At 41.0% G+C, this 17,534-nt stretch overlaps 1 protein-coding gene across 3 annotated transcripts in view; it reads left to right on the forward strand.

Annotated features, from left to right (window-relative positions):
- The window catches only part of LOC137657753 (protein-serine O-palmitoleoyltransferase porcupine-like), a 211,150-nt gene that overhangs the window by 173,589 nt on the left and 20,027 nt on the right, over nt 1–17,534 (forward strand). The window lies entirely within an intron of this gene.

Here is a 17,534-nt window from a genome sequence, read left to right on the forward strand (position 1 = left end):
TCCAGTACCTCTGTAGCCCAAATCGCAGATTTTCTTTTACATCTGAGAAAGGTTCGCTCCCTTTCAGCTCCCACGATTAAGGGCTACAGGAGCATGTTGGCTTTGGTCTTTCGACATAGAGGCTTAGATCTTTCTAACAATAAAGATCTCCAAGATCTCCTTAAGTCTTTTGAGACCTCTAAGGAACGTCGTTTGGCAACTCCTGTATGGAACTTAGACGTGGTCCTAAGGTTCCTCATGTCAGACAGGTTTGAGCCATTACATTCAGCCTCCCTGAAGGATCTCACCCTCAAGACACTTTTCCTAGTGTGCTTGGCTTCGGCTAAAAGGGTCAGTGAACTTCATGCCTTCAGTAAGAACATCGGCTTTTCTACAGAAAAAAGCCACTTGTTCACTTCAACTTGGTTTCCTGGCCAAAAATGAACTGCCTTCTCGTCCTTGGCCTAAATCTTTTGATATTCCTTGCTTATCAGAGATCGTAGGCAACGAACTGGAAAGAGTATTATGTCCTGTTAGAGCTCTTAAGTTCGATTTAGCTCGTACTAAGTCATTACGAGGGAAATCTGAGGCATTATGGTGCTCAGTTAAGAAACCTTCATTGCCTATGTCAAAGAATTCTTTGTCATATTTTATCAGATTTTTTTAATACGAGAAGCTCATTCTCACTAGAATGAGAAAGACCGATGTTTGCTTAAGGTTAAGACGCACGAAGCTAGAGATATAGCAACCTCCGTGGCCTTCAAGCAAAATAAATCTCTGCAAAGTATTATGGACGCGACTTTTTGGAGAAACAAGTCAGTGTTCGCGTCATTTTACTTAAAAGATGTCCAGACTCTTTACGAGGACTGCTACACACTGGGTCCATTCGTTGCAGCGAGTGCAGTAGTGGGTGAGGGTTCTACCACTACACTTCCCTAATTCCAATATCCTTTTAATCTGTCTCTTGAAATGTTTTTAATATTGTTTTATGGGTTGTTCGGAAGGCTAAGAAGCCTTTCGCATCCTGATTGATTTGGCGGGTGGTCAAAGTCATTTCTTGAGAGCGCCCAGATTAGGGGTTTGATGAGGTCCTGTTGTATGGGTTGCAGCCCTTGATACTTCAGCTCCTGGGAGTCTGTCAGCATCCTAAGAGGATCGCTGGGCTCCGTGAGGAAGACAGACTTACAAGGCAGAGTAATCGTCTAAGTCAACTTCCTTACCAGATACCTATTTATTTTGGTTTTGTTATATTGATAACTGCCAAAATGAAAAAACTCTTAGCTTATACGCTGTAAACATAATTAACTCTGGTCTCTACCCACCTCCTTGGGTGTGAATCAGCTATTATATATTCACCGGCTAAGTTAAATATTTAAAAATGATATTTTAATTATAAAATAAATTTTTGAATATACTTACCCGGTGAATATATAAATTAAATGACCCTCCCTTCCTCCCCAATAGAGACACAGCGGGACGAGAAGAATTGAAGGTTTTGTTTACATACAAGAGTGGTATCTGGCCGACAGTTGGCGCTGGTGGGCACACCCGCAACCTTCATAGCGATCGCTCGCGAGTTTTTTTGAGTGTGTTTTCTGTCGAGCCGCAGAGTTGCAGCTATTATATATTCACCGGGTAAGTATATTCAAAAATTTATTTTATAATTAAAATATCATATTGCCTTGATCTCAAGTTTCCTTACCAATCCCCTTACAACGTGTTTCACTTAGGGCAAAGATATCCAAACTATATTTCATAAATTCACTCTCCACTTGCTGTAACTTCCCAATCTGATTCATGGTTCTAACATTCCAATTACCTATTTTAAATTTTTCTTTAATATTTACAAACCGGGATATTCTTAGCACCCCGCTATGCCCGGGACTGGGGGTCATTCTGTCATTTCTTTCCATGACTGACTAAATCCATAGAGGATTCATTGGCTAGATACATCAAAGGATAGCCAGTTCCTTGTGATGCACAATGCCTATCTAACTAAGGCAAGTGACCCCTACCAGTCCATACCAATTCTAGTAAGATCATCCGGCAGGCATCAGGAGTAAAAGCCGAAGAGACAGTTTTTCCATCGCCTTAAACCCAATCCGTCACCCTGCTGTCAGTGACTTTATCAAGATTTATGAGGGCATTTCCTCCACACCCAAAGCTCTCATTACTCCACCAAGTTGCTCATCCGCCTATACGAGTATAACCGTTGGCAAACATGGATTGCTAAGATATACTGCCTAGCACGGTAATGCTACGATATACCGCCTAGCACGGTAATGCTAAGATATACCGCCTAGCACGGTAATGCTACGATATACCGCCTAGCGCGGTAATGCTAAGATATACCGATTAGCACGGTAATGCTACGATATACCGCCTAGCACGGTAATGCTACGATATACCGCCTAGCACGGTAATGCTACGATATACCGCCTAGCACGGTAATGCTAAGATATACCGCCTAGCACGGTAATGCTAAGATATACCGCCTAGCACGGTAATGCTAAGATATACCGCTTAGCACGGTAACTAAGATATACTGCCTAGCACGGTAATGCTAAGATATACCGCCTAGCACGGTAATGCTACGATATACCGCCTAGCACGGTAATGCTACGATATACCGCCTAGCACGGTAATGCTACGATATACCGCCTAGCACGGTAATGCTACGATATACCGCCTAGCACGGTAATGCTACGATATACCGCCTAGCACGGTAATGCTAAGATATACCGCCTAGCACGGTAATGCTAAGATATACCGCTTAGCACGGTAACTAAGATATACTGCCTAGCACGGTAATGCTAAGATATACCGCCTAGCACGGTAATGCTACGATATACCGCCTAGCACGGTAATGCTACGATATACCGCCTAGCACGGTAATGCTAAGATATACCGCCTAGCACGGTAATGCTAAGATATACCGCCTAGCACGGTAATGCTACGATATACCGCCTAGCACGGTAATGCTACGATATACCGCTTAGCACGGTAATGCTACGATATACCGCCTAGCACGGTAATGCTACGATATACCGCCTAGCACGGTAATGCTAAGATATACCGCCTAGCACGGTAATGCTACGATATACCGCCTAGCACGGTAATGCTACGATATACCGCCTAGCACGGTAATGCTACGATATACCGCCTAGCACGGTAATGCTAAGATATACCGCCTAGCACGGTAATGCTAAGATATACCGCCTAGCACGGTAATGCTAAGATATACCGCTTAGCACGGTAACTAAGATATACTGCCTAGCACGGTAATGCTAAGATATACCGCCTAGCACGGTAATGCTACGATATACCGCCTAGCACGGTAATGCTAAGATATACCGCCTAGCACGGTAATGCTACGATATACCGCCTAGCACGGTAATGCTACGATATACCGCCTAGCACGGTAATGCTACGATATACCGCCTAGCACGGTAATGCTAAGATATACCGCCTAGCACGGTAATGCTAAGATATACCGCCTAGCACGGTAATGCTAAGATATACCGCTTAGCACGGTAACTAAGATATACTGCCTAGCACGGTAATGCATGTATTTAATTTTTATTCAGAGCTATAATCCTATTTACTGATACTGACTTTTATGTAAAGCATACAGTAATTCTTTAGATTAACTTTCCTATGTAAGAACTATGAAAGTATGAAAAAATCCTTATAATAAGAACATACTCTATTATTGAATAAAAAAGATACAAATTTACATATAATTTAGGGAAGGGAATACTGTATAACATTTATCTGGAGTTTGTTTAGACAAATAGGTTCAGATAGTTTGTTAAATCTGGCAACAACTCTTATTCTCTTTCAAGACTTACAGTAAAATGTATGTGAAATCAAGAATAAAAAGCTTACATTTCAGTATAATACATATAAATAGACCTTCAAGAAAGCAACCAATGAGATTACAAAAAACATTGTTTTGGGGCGGTTAGGCTGCTATGTGGCTTCTAAGGACTTTCCTGTAAAGGCTAGAAGAGGGAAATTTGTTTCTATGCAGATACAAACCATTGTCCATTAGGAAGGGAATATGTTTCATCGCAAAAATTGGATGGCCATTGGATCGTTTAACAATCAATTAAGTGACGGGTGGGAGAAAGGGTGAGGAGCTCTGCCCCCTTAACTGTCAAAGTCTCTCTACAGTACTTATGTTGCGGCTGCCTTGAGTATGGACGTACCATGAGCTCTTAAATGAACTTTTAATTTTCCTATTTTTTCCTTTTTGAAAGTAATTAATGGCTGTTGATTGTGCTGTATAATGTGAAGCAAGAGGATGAACTTTACATCTGGTTTTGTTTGTTAAACCTGCTGCAGATCCACACTCTCTGTTTGCTCTTGCTAGGGGTATGATTGTTCTCAATTATCCCCATGTATAGACTGTGGCCTCCTTGGGGTGGTAGGCATATGCTTTGGGAGATTGGAGGATCTTCTCCATTAGTGCTACCACTGATAATAAGTGTGACTTAAGGAGCTTTAGGCTTCATTAGGTCTTTCAAGTAGACTCCCCAGTGCCAGTATCTCCTTAGTAAGGCCAGTAGTGGCAGGTGTGTCAATATATCCCCATTTTGTGTTTATTCAGCTGCAGGCTTTTAAGATAAATTCTGTCCTCTATCTGTATCTCAGAAGTTCGCATTTGGAAACAATGATCATATCTTGTCTGATGCTTCTCATTTGCCCTCAGCAAATACCTTTGGATTATCTGAAACATACTCTGAGTCAAATTACGCATTATTACCCGATATTGTTCTATGTTGTATACAGTATAGTGGCAAGGTGTGGGGATCCAATACAACAGTATACAGCAGTACAGGGTCTACCCACAGCAACATTTCCACCCACTGGTTTGGACTGTCCCCCACAAAATACAGTAAAATATTTGTCACCTCATGATTATGGGACTCAATGAGCCTATTTGCTGATGGCCAATAAGAGGTTATAGGAAAATTATCTATTTTCATGATCTTGGTAATCCCTTTTGCACACTTCGTTCACAAATTATCAGCCATTGTCACTGATTAACGTACATGGACAGCTGAACTTCACTGAAGGAACACAAGGCCTTTGCAACCGAAATTGCTGTTTTATCCACCATCGCATATGTGTGAATCGGGGGAATGCATCTACAAGTGTGCACACACATTTAAATTGCCCATCCCCTGGGGAAAATGGATCTAGGACATCCATATGCACTCTGTTAAACTTAACAGGCAGTAACAACCATGTTCTGACCTTTGGTATCACATGTTTGTGGTTCCTCATTGAGTTACACACATGGCACTTAATGATAAACCTATCAATGTCTCTCTTCATCCCTATCCAAAACAATTACTGTCGTCCCCTCCCTAGGGACCTCTCTATACCTACATGTCCTGAATAAGGACTTACATGAATTGCATGGATGGCTTTCTCTACCAAAGAGGAAGGGAGAATGACGCAAGATCGGAAGTCGCCTTCAATGGAGAACTCATCCCTTTGCATGCGCAAGAAATCCAGGAACTTACTACAGTAAAGTACTCTTACCTCAACCACACCATCATTCATGGGGCATGGACACTGGGTTCCCCCTTGGAACCCCTGTCACTAGCACTCTCACGGCGATTCTCGCTCCCTCTCTGGAGTCATCAAGATCTTCCCATTTTCTATGCACTCCATCTGCAGGTGTACTTAAACCTGAATTCTTTCATTATTGTTCCTTCTGCTTTACATCGAGTTGTTACTGCCACTTCGTTAGAGCGGCACTGTGTCTGTATGTGGGCGCTGGCTGTATTCAGTACAGTACTGGGCACTCCTTCGACATTTGGATGGAGTCCATAACAAGTGGTTCCTCAACGCATTTCACACATGATCCTAGCTATATTCCAAGAACAGGAACAGCATTCCTACTTCCATGAGCGGGAGTGGTGGTGAGGGGTGGCTGTTCTACCCCTCTAACCTCCTTAGGCACTCCCAGAGAAGTTATGTTTGCTTCTAGTAGGGTGTCCTTTAATGCTGGCTGGGGAACCGACTGTCTCTGTTTATTGAGTACCGGGCTCATAAGAGTGACAGGATTCACTTCATCCCTCTCTCATTCATCGCTGATCAATGTCGAGCTTTTCGTATTAACCATGATTTCTTCACTTTATCACTAAACCATATGTCAGCTAAAATCACTTAATACAAACATTATTGAAATTTTACCCCCACACACCTGACACCACTTAATATGGGTTATATTAGAATTCAATCAAGTCAGGAAAACACAAGTGGAGAAGGATTATATACACAAATAATACTCGAGGGGATCATTTTACAGACTATGCTCTCTTGAATTGTAAGGGCGCCCTTAATTATGACTATTTTATGTTACTAAGTAAATGCTATCAGAAAAATGATACTTGGCATGGCAGACATTGAAAGAATAATGAAGGGGATAACACTAACAGACAGAAAAACAACATCATGGATAAGAGAGCAAACTAAAGTAGGAGATATTCTAACAACATGTAAGAAAAAGAAATAGACATAGGCAGGACATATAATGAGAATGACTGATAATAGATGAACATTAAGAATAACAGAATGGGTCCCTAGAGATTGCAAAAGAAACAGGGGAAGGAAGAAAAGACAATAGATTGATGAACTAAGAAAGTTTGCAGGTGTGGACTGGTATAGAAAGACTATAAATAGATGCAAGTGGAAGGACATATCTGAGGCCTTTGTTCTGCAGTGGATTAGTCATGGCTGATGATGATGATAATATATACAGTCAGCTATCGCTTTATGCGAGCTTATTCTTCACGATTTTGTTCGATTGCGACACAGAGAACCGTATAACCTATTCAATAAAACATCAAATATTCGCGAGAAATACTCTCGTGGCGCGACAATTTCAAACAGCCAGTGCTCCTTTGCTTTGCGTTACTTCCTTCCCCACGCAGTACAACATCCCATCTCACTCCAACTTGTCACCAGAGTTGCCATTTCAGCGCCTTTCACTCTAGATATATCGCATTTCTTGAGAATTTAACGCGTTTTTACTATCTGTCATGGTTTCGGTATTTTACGCCAGCAAAAAATATAGTGCTTTTCCTGCTTTTAGTATATTACATCATAAACTGGTTGCCTTCCAGAGTCTTTCTTCCCCACGTATTGAAATTATTTCAGCCCTATCACTGTTATATCCTTAAAAATGAATTAGCACTATTCTTGTGCATTTTGGAAGTTCATGTAGCACATATTCAACAGCAGAAAAAAAGTTTGAGCTTTTTACATAAAAGTTAATCCCTGCAAGTTCCATCACTCTATGATTAAAATTGTAGCCAGGAAGGTGTTCACTTACAAACAAACACAAACAGCAGGTAAAACATAACATCTTTCCAACTTTGTTGAGGGAGGTAGCTATAGAAATACTTATGTCAGCTTATTCATCTTAAAAACATTGCTGCAAGTTTGAACTTTTGAAGTTTTACTGATTCAAAGTTTTACTGATTCAACTACCTGATTAGGAAGGTCATTCCACAACGTGGTCACAGTTGGAATAAAATTTCTAGGATACTGTGTGGTATTGAGCCTCATGATGGAGAAGGCCTGGCTATTAGAATTAACCGCATGTCTAGTATTACAAACAGAATAGAACTGTTCGGGGAGATCTGAATGTAAAGGATGGTCAGAATTATGAAAAGTCTTATGCAACATGCATGACGAACTAATTGACTGACGGTGCTAGAGATTAACATCTAGATCAGGAATAAGAAATTTCATGTACCATAAGTTCCTGTCCAACAAATTAAGATGAGAATCAGGAGCTGAAGACCAGACGGGAGAACAATACTTGCAACAAGACAGAATGAAAGAATTAAAGCACCTCTTCAGAATAGATCAATCACCAAAAATCATAAAATACTTTCTCAGTAAACCATTTTTTGTGCAAATGAAGAAGACACAGACCTAATGTATTTCTCAAAATTAAATTTACTGTTGAGAACCACACATTAGGTCTGTGTCTTCTTCATTTGCACAAAAAAATGGTTTACTGAGAAAGTCTTTTATGATTTTTGGTGATCGATCTATTCTGAAGAGGTGCTTTAATTCTTTCATTCTATCTTGTTTAAAGTATTGTTCTCCTGTCTGGTCTTCAGCTCCTGATTCTCATCTTAATTTGTTGGGCAGGAACTTATGGTGCATGAAATTTCTTATTCCTGATCTAGATATTAATCTCTGGCACCGTCAGACAAGAGCAGGATAAAGAAAACTATAAGCAAGCAAAGAAAGGAGCAAGAAGAGCAGTAGCAAAGGCAAAGGCAGAGACATTAAATGAAATCTATAAAGAGATGGAAACACCAGAAGGAGAGAAGAAAATATTACGAATTGCTAAGGCCCGAGATGCTGCATCTAAAGACCTGACACAGATAAGGCAAATAAAAGATAGCAATGGTATAGTTCTAGCAGAAGAATGAAATTAAAAGAGGGTGGGAAACTTATTTTGAAGGACTATTAAATGAGGAGAACCCAAGAACAGTATTTGAAGATGGGCTCCTAAATGAGACAGTTACCATAGGAGTTACTAGAAGAGAAGTAGAACAAGCAGTAAAGAAGATGAAAAATAGTAAAGCTGCAGGACCGGATAATATACCAGTAGATGTATGGAAGAGTCTTGGAGAGGAAGGCATAGATATCTTGTGCCAGAGGAATGGAGAAGAAGCCTAATCTTTCCCATCTATAAGGGGAAGGGAGACATTCAGGAATGTGGCAACTACAGAGGCATGAAGCTGATAAGCCATTGAAGTAAACCCGGTGTATCCAGAACTAAGGTTTTATTCAGTTAACAATTCCACTGCAGTTATACCCTGCAAACAACAAAACAAACACATTATCAGACACAGACAAAAACATAAATAAACATTTGTGTTAACTAAGAAGGTACATACATCACACTTCTTATGAACGACAGGATAATATAAACAGGTTTATTTTTACCACATTCTTCCCTTCTGAGTTAAGTTCACGTGGAGTAATCCTGAAGGTACTTTGGAGGTTGCCTCACTCTCTCTGACCTTCGAAGTGGAGGAGGTAAGGCTACCTGTTGAGGCACTGTACGTGATTCGTGAAGAGTGTCGTTCTGAGGAGCAGTATCCACATGGGAGAAACCGCGTGCAATCTCCTGGGGAGCATTCGCAACTGACAATTCCTCAAGAACCTCGGACTGAGGTACAGGATCCCCAGCATTTGTATTTTCTCGGTTGTCACTAGCCATAGGAGCAAGATGTCTTAATGAAACCGTAGTCGCCCTACCATCTGAAAGCTTCACATGAGCATACTCAGGGTTCGTCTCTACGATTTCAACCTCATCCACCAAGGGGTCGTTCTTGCTGTGTCTTACATGGTGTCTCAGGAGAGCACGTCCTCCTTGGATGAGCCAAGTAGGCAACGATTGGCCGGTAGTGGACCTTCTACTATGCAGGAAAAGGCGCTCGTGAGGAGTACTGTTCGTGGAAGTGCACAACAAGGAGCGTATAGAATGGAGAGCATCTGGGAGAAGTTTCCCACTGAGACACATCAAGGTTTCTTGTCTTAAGGGCCAATGTTAGAGTTTTCCATATAATTCCGTTATATTTTTCAGCCTGACCATTCCCTTTAGGGTTATAAGGTGTAGTGCGACTGGTAGCTACACCTTTCTTCATCAGGAAATCCTTCAGCTCTTCAGACATGAAAGATGCACCTCTGTCAGTGTGGATGTATGCTAGCATACCAAACAAAGTAAATAGTTGCACCAAACAACTGATGATAGTTCTAGTGGTCATATCAGTGCAAGGGAAAACAAAAGGGAACCTTGAAAATTCATCCACAACCGTGAGGAAGTACTTGTTTCTAGATTGAGAGGGAACTGGGCCTTTGAAATCTAAGTTCAGCCTCTCAAATGGCTGGGTTGCTTTGATCAGTTGTCCCGAGTATTTGAAGAATCGAGGTTTGAGCTCTAAACACACTTGGCAAGAGGTGGTAATTTTCTTCACTTCTTCTACCGAGTAAGGTAGATTCCGTCCTCGGACGAAATGCATCATACGAGATATTCCTGGGTGACAGGATTTCATGAAGTTCTCGGAGTTTATCAGAAGTAGTGGCACCACAGATGCGGGAGAGAGCATCAGCTGGTATGTTCTCTGTTCCTGGACGGTAAACTATATCATAGTGAAAACATGAGAGTTCTACTCTCCACCTTGCTATTTTGTCATTTTATTTTACTGTTTGATTTAGAGTCAAACATAAACTTTACACTATGCTGGTCCATGATGAGCTTGAAACGGTGTCCAATTAATTAGTGTCTCCACTTCCTCAATGCCTCCACTATGGCATAAGCTTCCTTTTCCACTGCAGAATGTCCCTGTTCACTGCGAGTGAGAGTGCGGGAGAAGAAAGCCACTGGGCGATTATTCTGTGTCAGAGTAGCTGCTATTGCATGACCTGAGGCATCTGTTTCCACAGTGAAAAGAGAGGTGGGATCAATGGCTGTTACCACAGCACTAGCAATGTCTTTCTTCAAGTTCCCGAGAGCTTGCAGTGCTTCAGTAGATAAAGGAAAACCATTGGCTTGTGTGAGAGGGCGGATTTTCTCTGAAAAGTTTGGGATCCATCTTGAGTAATGTGCAAGCAATCCCATGGTCATGCGAAGTGAAGCTGCATCCTTTGGGGGTGAAAGATTCCTCAGTGGTTGCAAGCGTTCTGGGTCGGGTTTGATTTCCCCATCCGTTACTGAATACCCAAGCAATTTAATGGTTCTGACTTTGAAGTCACACTTGCTGTGGTTTAGAGTCAGGTTGTACTCCTCGGCCATCTTCAAAAACCTTCTTAAATTCTGGTCATGCTCCTCCTCTGTCTCACCACACACAGTAACATTGTCTACATAAGCAAATGTACCACCTACTTTTTCTTTCTTAAGGATTTCGTCAAGCACACGTTGAAAAGCAGCTACTCCATTTTTCACACCAAATGGAATGCGATTGAATTCGTAAAGTTTACCCCCAGCTTCAAATGCAGTGTACGGTCTCTCTTCTTCTCTTATTGCAACCTGATGATATGCACTTTTCAGATCTAAGGTACTGAACACCTTGTACCGTGCAATGTTGTTCACCATCTCGTTGATATTTGGCAAGGGGTAAGCATCAAGCTCAGTGAACTTGTTTATAGTACGAGAGTAATCTACAACCATCCTCCTTTTCTGATTCTCCCCTGATGTCACCAGCACTTGAGCTCTCCAAGGAGAATTGCTAGGCCTTATTATTTCTTCCGACATCATACGCTCAATCTCCGCTTCAACGAACTTCTTGTCACTCAAGGAGTATAGTCTTGACTTATTAGCCACTGGTCTACAATCTGGCGTCAGGTTCTTGAAAAGGAAAGGAGGGGACACCTTAACAACACCTAGTGAACATATCTTCAAAGGAGGTTTCTCTCCTCCAAAATCCATTTCCAGACCAGAATGTTTCCTCAGGAAGTCATGCCCTAGAATCACATCACTACATAAGCTTTGTAACACCTTGAGTTCAACACCGTGATAAGTCTCTCCTTTTAACTCCAAGTCCACACTGCACAGACCTAAGATGTTTGAGGACAGGGATTCATCAGCCATGGAGACTTTTCCATGCTCTGGAGACATAGTTAGTTTGTTTAGGTCCACTAAATTATGACGCACAAAGCTATCCGAACTCCCAGTATCAGTAAGGGCACTGACAGGGCTACCATTAAGCTTGAGAGGTGTTATAGATTTTTCAAGACACTTAGGGGAGGCCCCCACTATAGAAGCTAGCATTGCTGAAGAATATTTTGGCCTAGAAGAGCCACTCGCCTGTTTCACAGAGTGACACACCTTAGCATAATGTCCTTGCTTCTTACATTTCAAACACACTGCGTCCTTAGCAGGACACTGAGTTCAGGGATGCCGGTTGTTCCCACAAAAAAAACATCGAGCACTAGAAGTAGCAGCAGAAACAGACACACTGTTATTTTCAGCACTAAACGATTCCTCCTCTCGACTCATTGCTGACACAGCAGCATTAACAGGTTCTGCTGAAGAGTAGGAGGCTGAATGCTTCTGGGGCATTTCTAGAGTGCGGGTGTGTTCTTAAGCAGTATTTAAGTTCAGTGTCAAATTCTCCAACAGACGCTGGCGTATTGCACCAGAGACCAAACCATTAATGAAGGCATCCTGAACATAACTGTCTCATGCTTCCTCCGCAGTTACACTTTTGAATTGGCAGTCCTTAGCAAGTAGCTTCAGTGCCTGCAGGAACTGATCCAGGGACTCACCTGAGTGTTGCCTGCGAGTGGCAAGTAGATGCCTGGCAAATATTTCATTGTTCGGTTTCATGTACAAAGATGTCAGAACCTCTTCAGCCATCTCATAAGTCTCACTCTCAGAAATGTAGTCATACACACGAGGAGCCACATAGTTAGTGAGAAGAACCAGTTTGTCAAGCGTAGGGGTAGTCAGCTGCACCGCTTCAACGAAGTTTGTAAACGTCCTCAGCCAGTATGTCCACTCCTTGGCGGCCTGGGCAGAGTCAGGGTCCACATCAAACCGGGATGGGCGCAGAAGCCATTCCATGGCGACTGAATTGATTACACTAACTGAATAAATTGAAGTAAACCCGGTGTATCCAGAACTAAAGTTTTATTCAGTTAACAATTCCACTGCAGTTATACCCTGCAAACAACAAAACAAACACATTATCAGACACAGACAAAAACATAAATAAACATTTGTGGTAACTAAGAAGGTACATACATCACACTCCTTATGAACGACAGGATAATATAAACAGGTTTATTTTTACCACAGCCATACTATGAAAATATGGAAGAAGATCATTGAGAAGAGACTCAGGTATGAAACAACAATTGGTGAGGAACAATTTGGATTCATGCCTGGAAGAGGGACTTTAGAAGCAATATTTACTTTGAGGCAGACGATAGAAAAACATCGGGAGAAACAGAAACGATTACATATGGTCTTTATTGACATGGAGAAGGCATACGATCGAGTACCATGTCAGGAGCTGTGGAGATGTATGAGAGAAAAGGTAGTCCATGAGAAATATGTAAGAATCACCCAGGATATGTATGAAAGGGCAGAAGCAAATGTTAAGAGCAGTATAGGCCTAACAGAAAGTCTCCCAGTAAATGTGGGACTACATCAGGGGTCTGCATTGAGCCCTTACCTATTTGATCTGGTCATGGATGTAGTAACACAAGGTATTAGAGATCAGTCTCCTTGGTGTATGCTTTTTGCAGATGATGTTATAGTGTGTAGCACTAGGCAATAGGTTTTCGAAGAGAAACTGGAGGAGTGGAGAAGAGAAATAGAAAATAGGGGATTGAAAATCAGCAGGAAAATGACGGGGTATTTGATATTGAAAAATGACGAGAATGGGGAAGTTAGTTTACAAGGAGTGAGATTGAAAAGAGTTGAAAATTTCAGGTATTTAGGATCAAAAGTTGCAAATGATGGTGATATGGGGGCAGAAATAAACCACAGAATACAAGCAGGATGGAAGAATTGGAAAAAAGTGTGTGAAGTACAGTACTATGCGACAGGAAAATAGGGGTTAAATTGAAAGGTAAAGTACACATGACAGTTGTGAGACCGGAAATGATGTATGGAGCGGAGACGTGGGTAATAAAGAAGACAGAAGAGAAGAAGATGGATGTGGCAGAGATGAAAATGTTGAGATGGATGGTTTGGGTGACAAGAAGAGATACGATACGGAATGAACTAATTAGGGGTACCACAGGAGTTAGAAAACTATCAGATAAGATCCAAGAAAGTAGACTGAGGTGGTACGGTCATGTCATGAGAAGAGATGAACAGTGTATAGGGAGGAGAGTGATGGAAATGGAGGTACAGGGAACGAGAAGGAGAGGGAGACTAAAGAGAAGGTGGGTGAACTGTATCAAGGATGACCTTCAATCAAAGGGATTAACCGGTGATGAGGTGTGGGACAGAGGTAGATGGAGAAAGCTGACCAGAAACATCGACCCCACATATAAGTGGGAAAAGATGTAGACAAAGAAGAAGAAGACTGTCGAGAACCACACATAGAATTTTAAAAGTCATGCAAAGTTGAAAAAATTATTATCAATGCCGAGATCTGGATGTTGAGAAGCCACTGTTCCTGACCTACTTACAATCATGCTTTGAGTTTTGTTAGGATTCAACTTCATGCCCCATAATTTGCACCATGCACTAATTTTAGCTAAATCTCTATTAAGGGATTTGGCAACCTCAGATCTACATTCTGGAGATGGAATTGGTGCAAAGAGAGGAACATTATCTGCTTATACAACAATCTTGCTTTCCAGACCAAACCACATGTCGTGTGTATATAGTATGAAAAGTAATGGGCCAAGAACACTACCCTGTGAAACACCAGATGTCACATTCCTATACGCACTAAATTTCCCATCAACGACAACTTTTTGCCATCTATTACTTGAAAATTCAATAATGATGCTAAGAAACGACCCACCCACTCCCAACTGTTTGAGTCTGAAAACAAGGGCCTTGTGATTACCACGGACAAAGGCAGCACTAAAATCAGTGCCAATCATACGAACCTCCTGACCACAATCAAGGGATGGAGGTAATTCTAGAGATGAAGATATTCTCTTCAAAGAACCATCCTTTAAGGTGTCTCTTCAGCTCACACCCAAAGAGGTGTTACTGATGATAAACAAGACTTTCTGGCAGTTTGGTAGAAGTGATCTCAGATGCTGGGGGTTTTCTGCTGAATCACAGCCCTTTTGAGGGGACTGTTGTTGAGATAACAGTGCCTAGTCAGCAGACACCCTTGTTGGTTAAAATGATCAAGAGGATTAGAGGATTACCCTAAAGGGTTTGAAAGTTTCACAGAACTGTAAGGGTTTTGTGAGGCCTTTCTCACCAAAAAACTGTATGCTTATGTAAGCACGAAGCAGCAGGGTGATGGTTTACCTCTGATTCCAGAGACAATCTGGATGGCAAAATTCTTCGTTCGGAAAACTTTTTTTTAGTATTTGTTATTTCCTCTAGAAGTTGGTGCTGCCAGTGGCTCAAGGGTGCCTGCTCAGTTATGCAAAAATCACTGCTTAAGCCTACGTATGAGGCTGCCCAGAACCTTGCACAAGATGAAGTTGGAGGCAAGACACTTGATTTGCATTTGGCATCTTACGATCTGGTAAAGTTGGAAGTAGAGGAGTTTCTCTACTGTAATCTTTTACCTGATCACCTTTTTCCTAATTCGTTGGAGGATAGAAGTGGGGCAAATGCTTCGATGGCTAATACCTCTCCTTTGGAAAACTGGAATAAAGGAATAGGTCTTATAAGTGGCAGTGCTGTAATTGTATCATCAGCAGTACCCAAGGTAGCCTGTGAAAAGACTGGCTTCACAAAATTGCCCTTTTTGCAAAGGCAGAGGGCTTCAAAAATTGTTTTCTTCAGATGGAAGGTCACGTTCAATAACAATGTACTGTACTTTCTATCGATGGAGACATAGTACAAGGTAGTTTCAAATGTTTTGGGCTGGTCTTGGAAAGTTAAACTACCTCCACGAAGTAATTTTTCAGGCCAAAACCTTAGAGGAATGTAGATTCCTTAATTTCCAGGGCAGACTTTTTCAATTTTACCGTTACATATTTCAGTGTTATGAATAATGACTCGACCAAGAGAAGAATGATTGTCAACCTCTATCATCTTAAAAAAACTCATCGAAAGTGATGAGTTCAAAATAGTTACCATAGACCAAATCTGCCAATTACAACAACGAGATTGCATGTGTACTATAGGTCTCAAAGATGTTTACTACTACATCTCGTATTGCTCATCACTTTTGATATTACTTAAGGTTTTCAGCTAGGGAGAGTTCATACAGTTCCAGAGTAATGCCATTTGGTCTCTATATAGCTCTAAGGATATTCATAAAACTAGCAGTGTTGTTACCCAAACTACATTAGGTCTGTGTCTTTTTCAATTGCACAAAAAATTGTCTTATTGAAAAAGTCTTACAAGATTTTCAGTGATCAATCTATACTGAAGAAGTGTTTTAATTCTTTCATTCTACCTTGTTTCGAGTATTGTTCTCCTCTCTGGTGTTCACCTGCTTATTCTCATCTTAATTTGTTGGATAGAAACTTACGGTCTATTAAATTTCTTATTCCTGATCTACATATTAATAAATCTTTGGCACTATCGTTCAATTAGTTCATTATGCATGTTGCATAAGATTTTTCATAACTCTGACCATCCTTTACATTCAGATCTCCGTGGACAATTCTATCCTGTTCGTAATACTAGGGAGGCAGTTAATTCTAATAGCCAGGCCTTCTCCATCATGAAACTCAATACTACACAGTATTCTAGAAGTTTTATTCCAGCTGTTACCAAGTTGTGGAATGATCTTCCTAATCGGGTAGTTGAATCAGTAGAACTTCAAAAGTTCAAAGTTGGAGCAAATGTTTTTATGTTGACCAGGCTTACATGAGTCTTTTTATAGTTTATATATGACATATCTGTTTTGGACGTTGTTATATAGGACATATCTGTTTTGACGTTGTTACTGTTTTTAGAATGATTTATTGTTAATTTATTCTCATCATTTATTTATTTCCTTATTTCCTTTCCTCACTGGTCTATTTTTCCCTATTGGAGCCCTTGGGCTTATAGCATCTTGCTTTTCCAACTGGGGTTGTAGCTTGGCTAGTAATGATAATAATAATAATACTGTGGTTTGAGGGAGTTCAAGTCATTACCTACTTCGACAACTGGCTGGTCAGGACAGAGATGAGAGAATTATGCATCATATATAAAAATTATTTCTTTCAAGTTCTTTCTTCTAGTTCCAGAGAAGGTATTCAAGGGGTTAGGTCCTTGCTGGAACATGTCAAAATCCACCCGAAGCTCTCCAAAGGCCTACAAGGAAAAGATATTACGCATGGTAAAATATTTCCTTTAAATTCCGGTTTCCTTCAGGCCATAGCCAAAAAGTGTTTTAGTCCTTATCCAGTTGCTTCAATCACCAATCTAGTTCTGAAGTGCAGGTTGAAAGATGCCAATTGAGTGTGGAGGAGGGTAACTTATATGGGCTCTGAGACAGACTTTACCAGTTAAACCCTTTGTTGTATAAAGATTCTTAGACCAGGGACCTCACCAAAGGCTCTTTCTGTGTCAGTCCCATTGGTCTCTCCTGTGATTTCCATGATCCTTCACACAAGTGTATCCAGGTCAGTTAGGGAGGTCATTCAGAGGAGACCTGTGTATTTAGGAAATACTGGTAGTCGAATCAGTTTGTAGCATTTCACATAAATGTGTTGGGACTGAGGATGGTATTCCTGATATTAAAGAAGCTCAGTCTATGAAAATTTTAACATTAAAGATTTTCAGTTACAACCATACAGCAGTCAATTATTTCTGGAAAGGTAGATCTTGCTCAAGAATTCTGAATGCAGTAGTCCTTCCAATAAGTAATTTCCTTCATTAAAGAGATGTTTGTCACCCTGAACAATCTGTACGCTCACTC

Source organism: Palaemon carinicauda, chromosome 18 (genome assembly GCF_036898095.1).
Source record: "Palaemon carinicauda isolate YSFRI2023 chromosome 18, ASM3689809v2, whole genome shotgun sequence".
In the NCBI taxonomy this organism is placed as follows: domain Eukaryota; kingdom Metazoa; phylum Arthropoda; class Malacostraca; order Decapoda; family Palaemonidae; genus Palaemon; species Palaemon carinicauda.